Raw genomic sequence first — 15,494 nt, 5'->3', positions numbered from 1 at the left:
TGTATACTGTCACCCTACTTATTTAACTTACATGCAGAGTACATTGGAGGCTTCCCTGATTGCTCAGTTGGTAAAGAATCTGCCTGCAATGCAGGAGACCCTGGTTCGATTCCTGGGTCAGGAAGATCCACTGGAGAAGGGATAGGCTAACCATTCCAGTATTCTTGGACTTCCCTCATGGCTCAGCTGGTAAAGAATCCACTTACAATGTAGGATACCTGGGTTCGATCCCTGGGTTGGGAAGATCCCCTGGAGAAGGGAACGGCTACCCATTCCAGTATTCTGGCCTGGAGAATTCCATGGACTGTGTAGTCCATGGATTCACAAAGAGTTGGACACTACTGAGCAGTAATATTGATTGATAGAGTAAATCAAGCAAAATGCTGGGCTGGATGATGCACAAGCTAGAATCAAGATTGCTGGGAGAAATATCAATAACCTCAGATATGCAGATGACACCACCCTCATGGCAGAAAGCAAAGAGAAACTAAAGAGCCTCTTGATGAAAGTGAAAGAGGAGAGTAAAGAAGCTGGCTTAAACGCAACCTTCAAAAAAGTAAAATCATGGCATCTGGTCCCATCACTTCATGGTAAGTAGATGGGGAAACAAGGCAAACAATGACAAACTTTATTTCTTGGGCCCCAAAATCACTGCAGATCATGACTGCAGCCATGAAATTACAAGACACTTGCTCCATGGAAGAAAAGCTATGACAAACCTAGACAGTGTATTAAAAAGCAGAGACATTACTTTGTGGACAAACGTCCATCTAGTCAAAGCTATGGTTTTTCCAGTAGTCATGTATGGATGTGAGAGTTGGACCATAAAGAAGGCTGAGCCCTGAAGAATTGGTGCTTTTGAACTGTGGTGTTGGAGAAGACTCTTGAGAGTCCCTTGGACTGCAAGGTGATCCAATCAGTCCATCCTCAAGGAAATCAACCCTGAATATTCATTGGAAGGACTGATGCTGAAGCTGAAGTTTCAATACTTTGGCCACTTGACGAGGAAAGCTGACTCACTGAAAAAGATCCTAATGCAGTAAAGGCAGGAAGAGAAGGGGATGGTTGGATCATCAACGAGATGGTTGGATGGCATCACTGACTCCACTGACATGTGTCTGAGCAAACTCTGGGAGATGGTAAAGGACAGGGCGGTCTGGCGTACTGCAGTCCATAGGGTTGCAAAGAGTCAGACACAACTGAGCAACTGAACAAGAATTACCTCAGACCACTGAATCAGAATCTGAGGTTGGGCCCAGGAATTTGTGTTTTAATAATCTTTTGAGCTGATTTGTAGGTCCACTGAAGTTTGAGAACCACTGATCTACATAACATTCCCCACCTCTCTGATTACTATTTTCCACCTTCCCAGATTATTTAAGGCAAAGCCAGATAACATTCAGACATATTATTTTAATTAAATTATTAAAATTATTATATTAAAAAACCCATAATCACACACCATTGTCAGCTAACAAAAGTCATAATTCCTAAATATCAGGAAATATTGAGAGTTTTACATTTTCTCAGATGCTCATATGTCTTTTTATACTTGATTTGTGTGAAGCAGTTCAAACACTGCCTTAGGTTGATATGTCTCTCAAATCTCTCTTAATCTATGATGATTTTTCTCCTTTTTCATTTTCTGCCATTCATTTGGTAAAGGAACTGGATCATTTGTGACAAAGTTTCCAACATTCAGGATTTTGCTGATTCTGCCCCATGTTATTATTTTGTTACATTTCTTTTACTTCTATATTTACTGTAATCTAGCTGTTAGCTCTTGGCTTCCCTCGTGACTCAGCAGTAAAGAACTGCCTGCAATGCAGGAGTCTCTGGTTCAATCCCTGGGTTGGAAAGATCCCCTCGAGAAGAAAATGGCAACCCACTCCAGTATTCTTGCCTGAGAAATCCCATGGACAAAGGAGCCTGGCGGGCTACAGTCCATTGGTCACAAGAGTAGGACACAACTTAGCTACTAAACTATCAGCTATTAGATCTAGAGGCTTGGAGCATAGTCATGTTTGATTTTTTTTTTTTTTTTGTCAGGAATATTTCACAGGTGGTGCTATGTCCTTGTTGCATCACAGCAGAAAGCACATCAATATCTGGTTGTTTTCTTTTTCTGATGTAAAGGTTGATTAATGGGTTCAAATGTTGACAGCATGGTCTGTCCTGTATCAGTGTCTCTCAGTAGCCTTTCACCTAATGGTCTTAGCAGACACTAATGATCATGGCCTCTGCTCATTATTTCATTTAGAGATGCAAAATGGAAATATTCTAATTTTTACATTTTTTATTCATTTGTTACTTGAAATTAAAACTCTCTCTTCAAATATTTGGCCAGGAAGGGCAATATAAGTGCTCAATTTAACTCCCTTTTCTTTCTAAACTAGTCCTCAAATAAATTTATACTCTAAGTTCCTACTTTTGAATATCATTATATACACTTACAGATTTTAATATATTTGACATTTTTAACTCACTTCAGTCATAATTTATTATGATGCTTAAATTGTCCTCTTTGGCCAGAAGAACGCAAGAATGGAGGTGTAGGAGGCTAAGGGCTGTCATTGCAATAAAAAGGTATAGTATGTCGCTCAGTTCCTGAATTTGAGCCAGTTTTCAGATCTAGAATCTACTGACTATAAAGAAGTGTCTGGGTCCTTAGGAGAAGGACTCTGCAGCATTGTGCATACTATATTGTAATGATTTCTTCAGTCATTCCCCAAAGGGATCCAGGGTATTTACTTAAGGCATTTACGATGAGGAAAGGGTAGTGACCAGTCATTTCAAGGAGCTTTGGAGCGAGGCTCTAATTGTTTTGATAACCGGAGACCCAAAATGTCATCATCGCTCCTGTTAGAGCAGGGGATTACAGAAGCAGCTAATAGAGTCCTAGCTAAAGTCTGGTTTACAGAGAATTCATTGGGTCTGCAGACTTACCTGCTGGTCATTTCCCTGGTCCCTGGGTATGTAATTCCAATAGACATAATTAGCAGTTGAAGTACTAGGTTGTTAGGCTGTTGGGTAGGAGCTGCCATAGTGAAGAAGAGCAACTAGAGGCCTTTATTTTTTGTTTGTTTTTCCATTTATTTTTATTAGTTGGAGGCTAATTACTTTACAATATTTACAATATTGTAGTGTACAATCAGCCACGGAGGCCTTTAAAATCGTTCTTCAGCCCAGCTAAGATAATGAAAACTTACACTGTGTCCCAGAGGAGATGGTGGTATTTAGTGTTGCTCTGGATCCCACAGAGTGATGTAGACTACCACAGCAAGCTCAGCCAAGTAGTAGTCTCAATTCAAGCTGAGTTGGACATGCTGTCATTGCTAGGGCAGATTAGTAAGGCCTTAGGTACATGTTATGTGACTATTGATTTGGTGAATGCATTTTTTTTATATTCCAATCAAAAATAAGGATAAGAAGCAGTTTACATTGATGTGAAAGAGATAACTTATTTCCAGCTTCATCCAAGGACTATGTTACCTCTTCTAGCCTCTATTTTAATACAGTCTGAAGGGATCTGGACTGTCTGGACACCCTGCAGAATGTCACATTGATATATTACACCTATAATATACTGATGGGTAGGATGAGCAATAGGTGGCTTGTATCCTAGAGGCCTCAGTAAGATACATGCATCCAGAGGGTAGGAGATAAACCTTAAGAAGGTTCAGGGATCTGCCACCGTGGCATGTCTCATATGATCTTATTATCAACTTGTTCTCCTGTTTACAGGCAAAGGTTTCTAAGTAAGGTGTCATTTTTATTTCCTTTCTAGAGAGAGTCAGAGATACAGAGGGAGAGAAACTGCTGTGAATGTTATAGTTAGCTGGCAGTCTTCTAGTGCTATACCTTGGGAACTCACCACAGCATTTATGTTATAGCCTTGTCCTCCCTGAACTGCTTCGCATCAAGACTGAGCACAGCTCTGGTATTAGAGCGAGGCCACGCCCACCCAAATGGGAAACCCTTCAAATGGTCAGTCTTTGTTTGGAGGCTCCTCATTGGTCCAACCAAGACTTCTCAGAGCTGAATGGCAGCTCTTTCTTGTTTCATAGGTAGCAGAACTGCATCAGCCTAAGGGCACTCCTGGCCTCCTGCCTCCTCTTTCCTTTTTTTCTTAATAGCTATTTTCCTCAACAAATCTCTTGATGTCTCCTTTTCCATGGACCTGGACTGATCAAAGTCACATGTATTGCAGGATATTTAGCATCCCTGGCTTTACCCACAAATGCTGGTGGTATTGTCCCCATCTTGAGGTAACTAATGACACCTTCACAGATTACCAAAATGCTTCTATTGAGAACCACTCAAGAACATAGTCATCAAGATCACAAAACTTTAGCTCGAAAAACCGTTCAGGTAAAACAATTAGGAAACAGAAAAGTTTACCCTTTTCTCCCTCTCCTACAGTGCCTTCATCTTCTTTTCATTTTCTAATCTCTCAATTGAAACTGATACAACTTGAATAGTGGGGTTTTAAGGACCAAAGAGGCTGTACAGCCACAGAATTTAGAAAAAAAATTAGGAAATGATCACCTTCTGAAACTGAAGCTAAAGAGAAAAATCAGTTATGATAGATGAAATTAGCTCCTGTATAAGTAATCTGCTCTTGGAATTGGCTGCAAAAGTATTGCTCTTGTGATTATAATGCTTTCCAAGTTTCCATCAAGTCACAAGGATATAGTCTCGGGAAGACATTCTTGGAATGTGGAGGGATTGTGGAGTAGTCAGTAGTAGGTAGCACCATCTGAAAAAGATCCACGAATTTTAGTGTAGTTGACAAGTCTGTAGCAGAGATCAATTTCACATTTAATTCAACAAATATTCATCTAATTATTTATTGCCTACTATGCCCCAAGTTATTATATATTAAGCACAGAACATACAGTAGTAAACAGAACATGATTTTTTTGTTTTTGTTTGTTGGCAAAGTTGCTTCAGTCATGCCCAACTCTTTGCGACCCTGTGGACCATAGCGCGTCAAGCTCCTCTGTCCATGGTATTCTCCAGGCAAGAATACTGGAGTGGGTTGCTATGCTCTTCTCCAGGGGACCTGCCCCACCCAGGGATTGAACCTGGGTCTCTTACATCTCCTGCACTGGCAGGCGGGTTCTTTACCACTAGCACCACCTGGAAAGCCCCATGGTCCTTCCCCCCAAAGAACTTATTATCTGGAGAATGCATTCTCAATGGGCAAAAAACCTTCCATATTACAGTGGTTTGTGGCCCTCCAGTACATAAACAGGTATACAGGATATCTGTGGTTTAAGATCTCATAGGGGATGGGAGTAAAATTAGTGTAAAAATGCCTAAAATGGCTTCTTAGGTCAATCATGAAACTAAAGTTAACCTGATGTAAAGGAGGAAAAAGAGAAAAAAACAAATAAGATGAAAGAAAACAAGACGGAAAAGTAGCGTGATGAAAGAGAAATAGGAAAGAAGAGAAGAGAAATAAGGTATGTGAAATTTTAAGAATACAAAAATAGTTCTGTCTACCACTGAGCCATATGACATACAACTTCTTTTCCTTGACATTCTGAAATACAAGCTTATTCCTCTACGTTATTTCTGGCTTTGGCAACAAAACATTAAATGTGAAAAGCAATACTGGAATGCCTGCTTTTCATCAAAAGAATTCCCATATCCTAAATCACTCATTCTTAATCAAATATTCCACGTCCTCACTTCTCTCATTTAAAATTTAAACTTATAAAACTATTTTCTATTAAGTTCCTAAGGACCCTGTTATTCCACTTATGTACATGTAATGTGAACTTTGTTAGCTCCATGATTATCAAAGCCTTCATTATTATAGCCATTATTTCTTTATCTGCCATAGTAAACAAAGACATTTGTTATCACTTGATAGCTTATCAAGCTTTTCTGTAGTTTGGACGGTAGTTTTACCCCTCTGGACGGTATTCTTTCCTTTGTTCTGAATATGGGTGCATCAAACAACTTTATGATTAGTAGTTATATTTTTTGGATATCTTGATATAAGGAAGAAAGAGACCTTGCTAGCAGACATTGGTATTTCAGTTAATAAATTCATCTTTATTAGCACCTTAAAATGTTTATATCTATTTTATTGTGATATAATTAACACAGACTTCCCAAGTGGCTCAGTTGTAAAGAATCCACCTGCCAAGCAGGAGACACAGGTTTGATCTTTGAATCAGGAAGATCCCCTGGAGAAGGAATGGCAACCCACTCCAATATTCTTGCCTGGAAAATCCCATGGACAGAGGGGCCTGGTGGGCTACAGTCTATGATGTTGCAAAGATTTGGACACAACTGATCACATACATGCATGCAGCATTCCATTGTCTGGATGTACCAGTTTATCAGTTCACCTGTTGAAGGATATCTTGGTTGCTTCCAAATGTTAGCAATTATGAATAGAGCTGCTAAAACATATGTGTGCAGGTTTTAATGGGAACATAAGTTTCCCATTCTTTTGGATAAATACCAGGAAGTGCAATTGCTGGATCATATGGTAAGAGTTTGTTTTCTAAGAAACCACCAAACTGTCCTCCAAAGAGTTTCTAACATTTTGCATTCCCATCAGCAGTGAATGAGAGTTTCTGATGTTCCACATCCTTGTCAATATTTGGTGTTAACAGTATTCTGAATTTTGGCCATTCTAATACATGTGTAGAAGTATCTCATTGTTCTACTTTGCATTTCATGATGATTTATGATGTAGACCATCTTTTCATATACTTATTTGCCATCTGTTTATCTTCTTTGTTGAAGTGTCTGTTAAGGTTTTTGGCTGATTTTAAAATCAGATTATTTTCTTATTATTAAATTTTAAAGGTTCTTTGTATATTTTGGATAATAGTGCTTTATCAGGTGCATCTTTTGTGAATGTTTTCTCCAGTCTGTGGCTTGTTTTCTAATTTTCTCGACATTGTCTTTTGCAGGGCATAGTTTTTAATTTTAATGAAGTCCAATTTATCAATTATCTCTTTCATGGATGATGTCTGGTGTTTTATCTAAAAAGGCATCACCAGTTACAAAATAAATGAATCATGGGGATGGAATGCATAGTATGGGAATAAACTCCAGAATATTGTACTAACTTTTGTGTGGTGACAGATGGTAACTAGATTTATTATGGTGATCATTTTGTAATGTATAGAAATACTGAATCACTATGTTGTGCATCTAGAACTAACACAAGTGTTGTAGGTTAATTATACTTAAAAATAAATATGAAAATAAAATTTTAAAAAGACATCACTATACCCAAAGTTATCTAGGTTTTCTCCTATGTTATCTTTTAGGAGTTTTATAGTTTTGTGTTTTACATTTAGGTCTGTGATTTGAGTTAATTTTTGTTAAGGGTATAAGGTTTGTGTCCAGAATCATATTTTTGCATGTGGATGTCCAGTTGTTCTAGCAGCATTTGTTTAAGTGACTATCTGCTCCATTGTGTTGTTTTTGCTTATTTGTCAAAGGTTGATTAAGTTTATGGGTGTCTGTTTCTGGGCTGCCTATTCTGCTGCATTGATCTATTTGTCTATTAATTTACTAATTACTGTAGCTTTAGTCCTCCAACTTTGTTCTCAGACATTTCATTTTGGTTTGATAACTGTATGTATACTTGTGTAACCACAGCAAAATATAGATCCTTTCCGTTACTCCTGAAAGTTCTCTTATATCCGCCTTGCCATTGTCCTGTGCAGCCAACTTTTGATGCCAGATTAGTATTGTCTTTCTTGGATTTCACATAAATAGAACCATATAGCACACACTCTACTGGGCCTGGCTTCTTCTTTAACTAAGATATCTGTGAGATTTATCCATGTTGTTAGGCATACTGGCTATTTGTTTTGATGGCTGTGTTGTATCCTATTGTATGGGGCTTCCCAGGTGGCGCTAGTGGTAAAGAACCTGCCTGCCAATGCAGGAGATATGAGGCATGGATTCAATCTCTGGGTAAGGTCCCCAGGAGGAGAAAATGGCAACCCACTCCAGTATTCTTGCCTGGAGAGTCCCATGGGAGAGGAGCCTGGTGGGCTAAGTCCGTAGGGTCTCAGAGTCAGACAAAGACATGACTGAAGCGACTTTGCATGCAAGCACATGCATTCTATTGTATAAATATATGATTTGCTTATCTATGCTCCTATTGATGTACATTTGGGTTGTTTCTAGTTTTTAGTTATTATGAATTAGGTTGCTTTAAACTTTGTCTTTTTGTGAACATTTTCATTTCTCTTTGATAACTATCTAAAACTGAAACTGCTGGGTCATGAATAGGTTAGATGAATATTTAACTATAAACAAAGTGCCAAGAAGTTTTTCAAAGTGTTTTTACTATTATAAACTCACACCAGCAATGTATGAATTCTAGCTGGTTCAAATTCTAATATTTGTGTTATTGTTAGACTTTGATTTTAGTGCATGTAATGGAATCTCATCATGGTTTTAATTTGCATTTCCCTAATGATGCTAAGGTCAGTTTTCATTCCAATCCCAAAGAAAGGCAATCTCAAAGAATGCTCAAACTACCGCACAATTGCACTCATCTCACATGCTAGCAAAGTAATGCTCAAAATTCTCTAAGCCAGGCTTCAGCAATACATGAACCGTGAACTTCCAGATGTTCAAGCTGGTTTTAGAAAAGGCAGAGGAACCAGAGATCAAATTGCCAACATCTGCTGGATCATTGAAATAGCAAGAGAGTTCCAGAAAAACATATATTTCTGCTTTATTGACTATGCCAAAGCCTTTGACTGTGTGGATCATAATAAACTGTGGAAAATTCTGAAAGAGATAGGCATACCAGACCATCTGACCTGCCTCTTGAGAAACCTATATGCAGGTCAGGAAGTTAGAACTGAACATGGAACAACAGGCTGGTTCCAAATAGGAAAAGGAGTACGTCAAGGCTGTATAGTGTCACCCTGCTTATTTAACTTATATGCAGAGTACATCATGAGAAATGCTGGACTGGATGAAGCACAAACTGGAATCAAGATTACCGGGAGAAATATCAATAACCTCAGATATGCAGATGACACCACCCTTATGGCAGAAAGTGAAGAGAAACTAAAAAGACTCTTGATGAAAGTGAAAGAGGAGAGTGAAAAGCTGGCTGAAAGCTCAACATTCAGAAAACTAAGATCATGGCATCTGGTCCCATCACTTCATGGGCAATAGACGGGGAGACAGTGGAAACAGTGGCAGACTTTATTTTTTGGGGCTCCAAAATCACTGTGGATGGTGATTGCAGCCATGAAATTAAAAGACGCTTACTCCTTGGAAGGAAAGTTTATGACCAACCTAGATAGCATATTAAAAAGCAGAGACATTACTTTGCCAACAAAAGTCCATCTAGTCAAGGCTATGATTTTTCCAGTGGTCATGTATGGATGTGAGACTTGGACTATAAAGAAAGCTAAGCGCTGAAGAGTTGATCCTTTTGAACTGTGGTGTTGGGGAAGACTCTTGAGAGTCCCTTGGACTGCAAGGAGATCAAACCAGTCCATCCTGAAGGAGATCAGTCCTGGGTGTTCATTGGAAGGACTGATGCTGAAGCTGAAACTCCAATACTTTGGCCACCTCATGCGAAGTGTTGACTCATTGGAAAAGACCCTGATGCTGGGAGGGATTGGGGGCAGGAGGGGAAGGGGACAACAGAGGATGAGATGGCTGGATGGCATCACTGACTCGATGGACGTGTGTTTGAGTAAACTCCGGGAGTTTGTGATGGACAGGGAGGCCTGGCATGCTGCGATTCATGGGGTCTCAGAGAGTCGGACATGACTGAGCGACTGAACTGAACTGAATGATGCTAAACTGTACTTTAGGGGTAAAAAGAAACTTATGTGCTATGGACAGATTTTCATATAAACAGATTTCATCATCATTTTTAGCAGCTCAGGGGTTTCTGTATGTAGGTACCATCGTATATTTAACTAGTGTCCTAGTGATGGTACTAACACTGTTTCTAGAAGCATATATTGTAAAAAGGGAGTGAGGAACATCCTTGTAAATGTTTTATTTTCTTTAGTGTGTATGACTAGAAAATGAGATTGCTGGGGCAAAGGCTAATGCTTATGTTAAATTTTGATAAATATTGGTGTGCCAATTTCAATTTCACACCAATAATGCATGACAGTAATTGCATCCCCATTCCACTGTGTACACTGACAAAAAGGATGTTTGCAACTTGAACATCTTTTCATTTGTTAATTAGATGTTTGTTTTTCTTGGTTTAAGAAAGTCCTATTGATATCCTTTGCCAATTTTATTGTGTTGTTTTAAAATTGATATTCTATGAGCTCTTTATTAGGAATCTTTTTCCTTCTTTTTTCACATGATACACATTGATTTTCCACTGGTTATTATTTGTGTGTAGATTACAATCTTTATTTGGTTAATTTTTATCATTTTTTTCTTTTATGGTTTCTGGTTCTTGTTTCATACTTAGAAAAGGCCTTTCTCAACTCAGGATTATTTAAGTTTCCTTAATTTTCTTGTAGTATTTTTACGGTTTCATTCTTTACATTTAAATTCTTGATTCATCTGGTATTTAACAAATATAATAGTTGAATAGCCTGTCCCCAATGTTTAGTCATTCCTCAGATAATCTTTTTCCCACTGACCAACGATTTGTAACATACAGTTTATTGATACAACTGAGACTTCTGCAGTCAGACTGACTGACTTCATCAGTCACCAGTAAAGGCTCTGGGTAATGTTGTAAAATCAAGATAATAATAATTGCATCTATCTTACAGAGAGTGAAATAAGATAATCTGAAAAGGGACTCCAGTAGTTGATATGTAATTGCTCAGAGGATGTGAACTACTATTATTGATGTGTACACAGCAGTTCACTTATGGATTCTGTATTTTGTTCCCTGATATATCTCCCACAACTGTGTGATCCATTAACATCTATTACCCGTCCCTCAGTCCCATCTAATGACTCCTCTTTCCTCATTTGCACAAAAAAGGTCCTAATCTCAGTTGCTTTTCTAATCATAACTAGAGCTCGAAAATGTTAACCTTGGGGAGGGGAGTGGAGGGGATAAGCGGTGCTACACACGGTCGTGACAGTTAAAACCCAAGCTCGGCGTCATCGGAGGGGGAAGGCTGGCAGCATTTCTCCTACTTCCTGTTCTGAAAGGCTGAAGTCCTACCTTATTTCAGCCCTTGGCCTATAACTGACATTCTCAAAACCTAGAATTTGTCTTCCAACTCTAGTTTACCACCTAGAGACAAACCGTTTACAATGGTACCCCAGTGGGCCCTGAACTTGAGGTGGTGACACGTTTAGAGATCTGGAGCGGGCGGCGAGGGGGACTGGCGCCTGGGCCCGGGTTCTGACCTGGCCGTTTCCTCCGGTCAGGCTGCGCCGGCTCCCCACTCGTGGGCGGAGGCCCCACGGCCGACGTAAGGCAGCGACTTCGAGACTCTAAATCTGCACGGTCGGGCACGAAGGCAGGCGGCGGTGGCGCCAGGACCACCACCCGAGCCCTCAGACAGGAAAAAAGTGTGTGAAGAGCCGGGCCGAGCGCACAAGCGGGAAGCTGGAAGAAAGCCCCGGAGGAGCTGCGTGGGGAGGAGGCGAGGGAGCGCGGCTTCCCGCTCAACTGCGCGCTTCACTCTGGCTCCCTGAAGCAAGTGCCGGCCCCGGACTGTGCGTTCCTTTCGCCTCTGGGAATCTTGGCGACTCACAGAGGCCTCTCGGGGCGCCGCCCGGGCCTGGCGTTCCCGCGGTTGTCGGCCTCAGCTCCCGCCTCGGGCAGCTCGTCTCCTCCCTCTAACGGCCTCCGGCCGCGGCCGGCGTCCGCGGCGAGGGTGACGTCGGCGTGGGGGCGGGACTTCCTGCTTCGCGCGCCCTTGGGTCTCGGTACCGAGTCCGCTCTGTGGGGTTTGAGGGGCGGCGGGCCCGTGGTGCCTTCCCGGCCGGACTTCGGCGCCGGCCCCTCACCCCTGAGAAGGCCGGTCCGCTGAGGAGGAGCGGGGCCTTTTTTTCCATCGCCGCCGCCACCCTCTGTGCCTTTGGAGCTCTCCCGGGATTCCCCACATTTCCCTAGGGTCGGGAGCCCGAGGGGCGCGCTCGGCTGACCGGCTCCTGCTCTTCAGCCTGTGCCACGAGCGGCAGCCGAGACCTCGTCAGACGTGACGGGCTGGGCCCAGCAACCCGCGTGCGGGACCGCCTCCCGTAGCCCCAAATGCCCGGGCGGGAAGAGAGCCGTGAGGGTGTCTGCCTGGCGAGTGCGGCCAGAACACCGGTCACTTGTCTGTGCGCACGTTGCAAGGACCGTGTGTGAGTCTGGTAGGTAACGCTGTCTTGTCCGTAGGTTGGAATACTCATGGCTTTTTTCTTCACAACTTGCCCTTGAGTTCTTCTTTTGTTATTTTTCTCGTGGAACAGTTGGAGAGGGTGTTAGAAAAGTAAGCTGGGAGAATGTTCTGTAGCCGATTGACTGCACGTGAAACTCTTTATGGGGTTTTTGATGTACTCCAGCGTGGTGCTTGTGTAGCCCGTTTAAAAACTGACTAAACGTGTGATACATTTAGTTTCGCTTGCGAAAAAAAATTACGCTGCCGTTTTCGTTGACCCTGAAGACAATTCTAACAGTGATGTTGGCTGTCATTACAGAGATAACGTTAGAATATCTGAGTGCATGCTGGGCTTTAATGGACATTTTGATATGCCCTTAATATCCAAATTTTGACCAAAATAAACGGGCACTTGGCTTTTAAAATGCCCCTTCTAAGTATTTTAAAAGCCTTTGGTCACAAAAGTTGTAATGATGAAACTGCCTCAGTAAAATCTTGACGATGTCTAGGATAACCAGAAACTTGTTCATAGTTTCTCACATATAGTATATAGTTCGTACTGTGTTCGGACTATGAGCATAAAATACTTGAGTAGGTTGTTAAAACTGAGTAGGTTGTTAAAGCATTGCTTCTGTTACCAAGCAACATCTCTTGTAAACAAGTCTAATTACTCAACTAGAATATAATTAAATTATGTATCCTACAATTATCTGGATTCAGAATTTTCTAAATTCAGGGGTTCAGTCTGTAGGTGATTGCAGTTCATACTACCTTTTGTATTGAGCTGCGATTTCAAACTCATTTTGTTTAGAATTATTAGATTGCTTTAAATTTCAGAGTTGTGTAGAACTCTCCAGAGAGTTAAAAATGAATTTGAGTTACACCCTTTGGTTTTTTGGGACATAGTAAGTCAGATGTTCCCCTTTGAGTATTTTCTAACCAGGTGAAGTGTGGTTTATTTAGAAATTTTATCAAGTAGTAGAGTAATACCAATTTAGGGTAACAGCATTGGGAGATTGAAACACTAACTGCCCACAGGTGGTTTTTAAACCTTAGTTTAGCCAATAATCTCATTCTTCTCCACTCACTGAACCCTTAAGGATATAATTTCTTTGGCAAGTAAGGTGTACCTGGGAGATACTGTGGATTTGGTTCCAAACCACTGCAGTAAAGTGAGTCACATAAATTTTTTGTTTTTATTTTTCAGTGCATATTAAAGTTGTGTTTACACCATACTGTAGTGTATTAAGGGTGCAGTGTGCATTATTTCTAAAAATATACATATCTTAATTTAAAAAATGCTTAATTGCCAAAAAGTGTTGACCATTGTCTGACAGTGCAGAGTTGCCACAAACCTATAATATGTAAAAAAAATTGCACTGTTTGTGAAGTGCAATACCATGAAGTGCAATAAAATGAATTATGCTGGTAGGTAGTTTTTAGACCACTTTTGGGGTGATATTGAATGCAGTAACCCATCAAGTATGGAAGAAAGGTGAGAACATCTGAGACACTGTGAAAGTGAATGACTTCTTTGAAGTCGGACTATTAGTGATGGGAATTGGAACTTAAAGTTTTGTTATTTACATCATGCCCTGACTATCTAAAAAATCTGTAGACTTTGTTTTAGTCCTTTCCCTTTTTCCTTTCCTGTATACTGATGTTGAAGTAACGAAATTGTCAAGAATTGGGCAAGACAAGCAAAGGAGAAAAATCCAGAATGACTCATACATGTTGTGTGATAAAATCCTTAGTAATCAGAAGTCAGCATTTTGTCATGGGAAGTTATAATTTAAGAAGCCTAGAAGAATGAAATCTTAACAGATTAGTGAATGGCCAGACTTCTTAGTATGTGTGGTGGTTTCTAGGTGCTGTCTGCCTAAAGTAAATGAGTTTTAACTTTGTCATACATAATGTATTAGGCTCAGCAAGTAATTTTCCTAAGTTGTCTAATCTGTGTAAAAATTTTCAGAAGTACTCTTTACTGTTGACTGAAGTTCACGTTCCTTATCTGAACTCTTCAGAATTTCATCACACTCTGCCTTTTCAAGCTTATGTTCTTTATAGAAAAGCTATCCTCTGACCAGACCATCCTCTAAACCTACTGTGTGCTTTCTCCTTTCCTTACCGGTCTTCATGTCTTTCTCCCTACCTGACCTGATTTCTTTCCTTTCCTAAAATCTAAATAGTACGCTCTCTATAAAGTTCAACTCTGTAGGGAGGAAAAATTCTCTACCCCGTTAGGGTCTCTGGCCGGGCCTAGTGATTAAATTGATATAGATTAACAGTAGAACAGCATACAAGTTAAACAAAAATTTTTTTTCATGTACACGGAGAATGAAGACTGGAAAAAGTGACCAGAGCAGGAAGCTTTTACTAATCTTCCTTTTCTGGGCGCCTGATGTCCTCTGCTAGCGATCAGAAGTTGTTTTGTGCAGTTTGCTCAGCGTTCAAATATTCTTTTGATGAATTTGTAGGGGAGAAAGTGGTCTCCCCGTCCTATTCCTCCGCCATCTTAGCTCCTCCTTCTATAAATCTTCCTTGACTTACAGTGGTGTTACCTCCCCTATCATAAGCTGATGGGTTTGATATACCTAACCTACCCAATTACATCATACCTTATTCTACCCTACCTTAAACATGCTCAGAGCACTTATATCAGCCCACAAGGTTGGGCAAAATCATCTAACATGCAGCCTATTTTATAATAAAGTGTTGATTATGTCATGTAACTTATTGAATACTGTACTGAAAGTTAAAGATAGAATGGTTGTATGGGTCCAGAATGGTTGGAAGTGTATCAGTTGTTTACCTTCTTGATTGCTGGGAGCTACAGCTGCCCAGAATCACGAGAGAGAGGGCTGTACTGCATGTCACAGGCTGGCAAAAGATCAAAGTTAAAAATTCGAAGTGCGGTTTCTGCTCAATGTGAATTGTGTGTGAAAGTGAAAGGTGAAAGTGTTAGTGGCTCAGTTGTGTCCAACTGTGACCCCATGGACTGTAACCCTCCAGGCTCCTCTGTCCATGGAATTCTCCAGGCAACAGTACTGAAGTGGGTGGTCATTTTTTTCTCCAGGGGATCTTCCCAACCCAGGGGTTGAACTCAGGTCTGCATTGCTGGTGGACTCTTTACCGCCTGAACCAGTGAATTGCTTTTGCTCTATTGTGAAGTCAAAA

The 15,494-nt window shown here is 40.6% G+C and overlaps 1 protein-coding gene across 3 annotated transcripts in view; it reads left to right on the top strand.

Annotated features, from left to right (window-relative positions):
* The first annotated feature begins 11,875 nt into the window (after window positions 1–11,875).
* CEP83 (centrosomal protein 83) overlaps window positions 11,876–15,494 on the top strand; it is a 136,433-nt gene continuing 132,814 nt past the window's right edge. For 2 of the 3 annotated variants that reach the window (XM_043881357.1, XM_043881367.1), the window contains exon 1: window positions 11,876–12,309. The gene's annotated coding sequence lies outside the window, so the exon portion shown is untranslated. The remainder of the gene's footprint in view (window positions 12,310–15,494) is intronic. The other variant, XM_043881341.1, reaches the window with a different exon arrangement.

The sequence above is a fragment of the Cervus elaphus genome, chromosome 3, assembly GCF_910594005.1.
Source record: "Cervus elaphus chromosome 3, mCerEla1.1, whole genome shotgun sequence".
NCBI lineage: Eukaryota > Metazoa > Chordata > Mammalia > Artiodactyla > Cervidae > Cervus > Cervus elaphus.
Note: the sequence above shows the minus strand (reverse complement) of the source record. Positions and strands in the feature narration are given on the sequence as shown.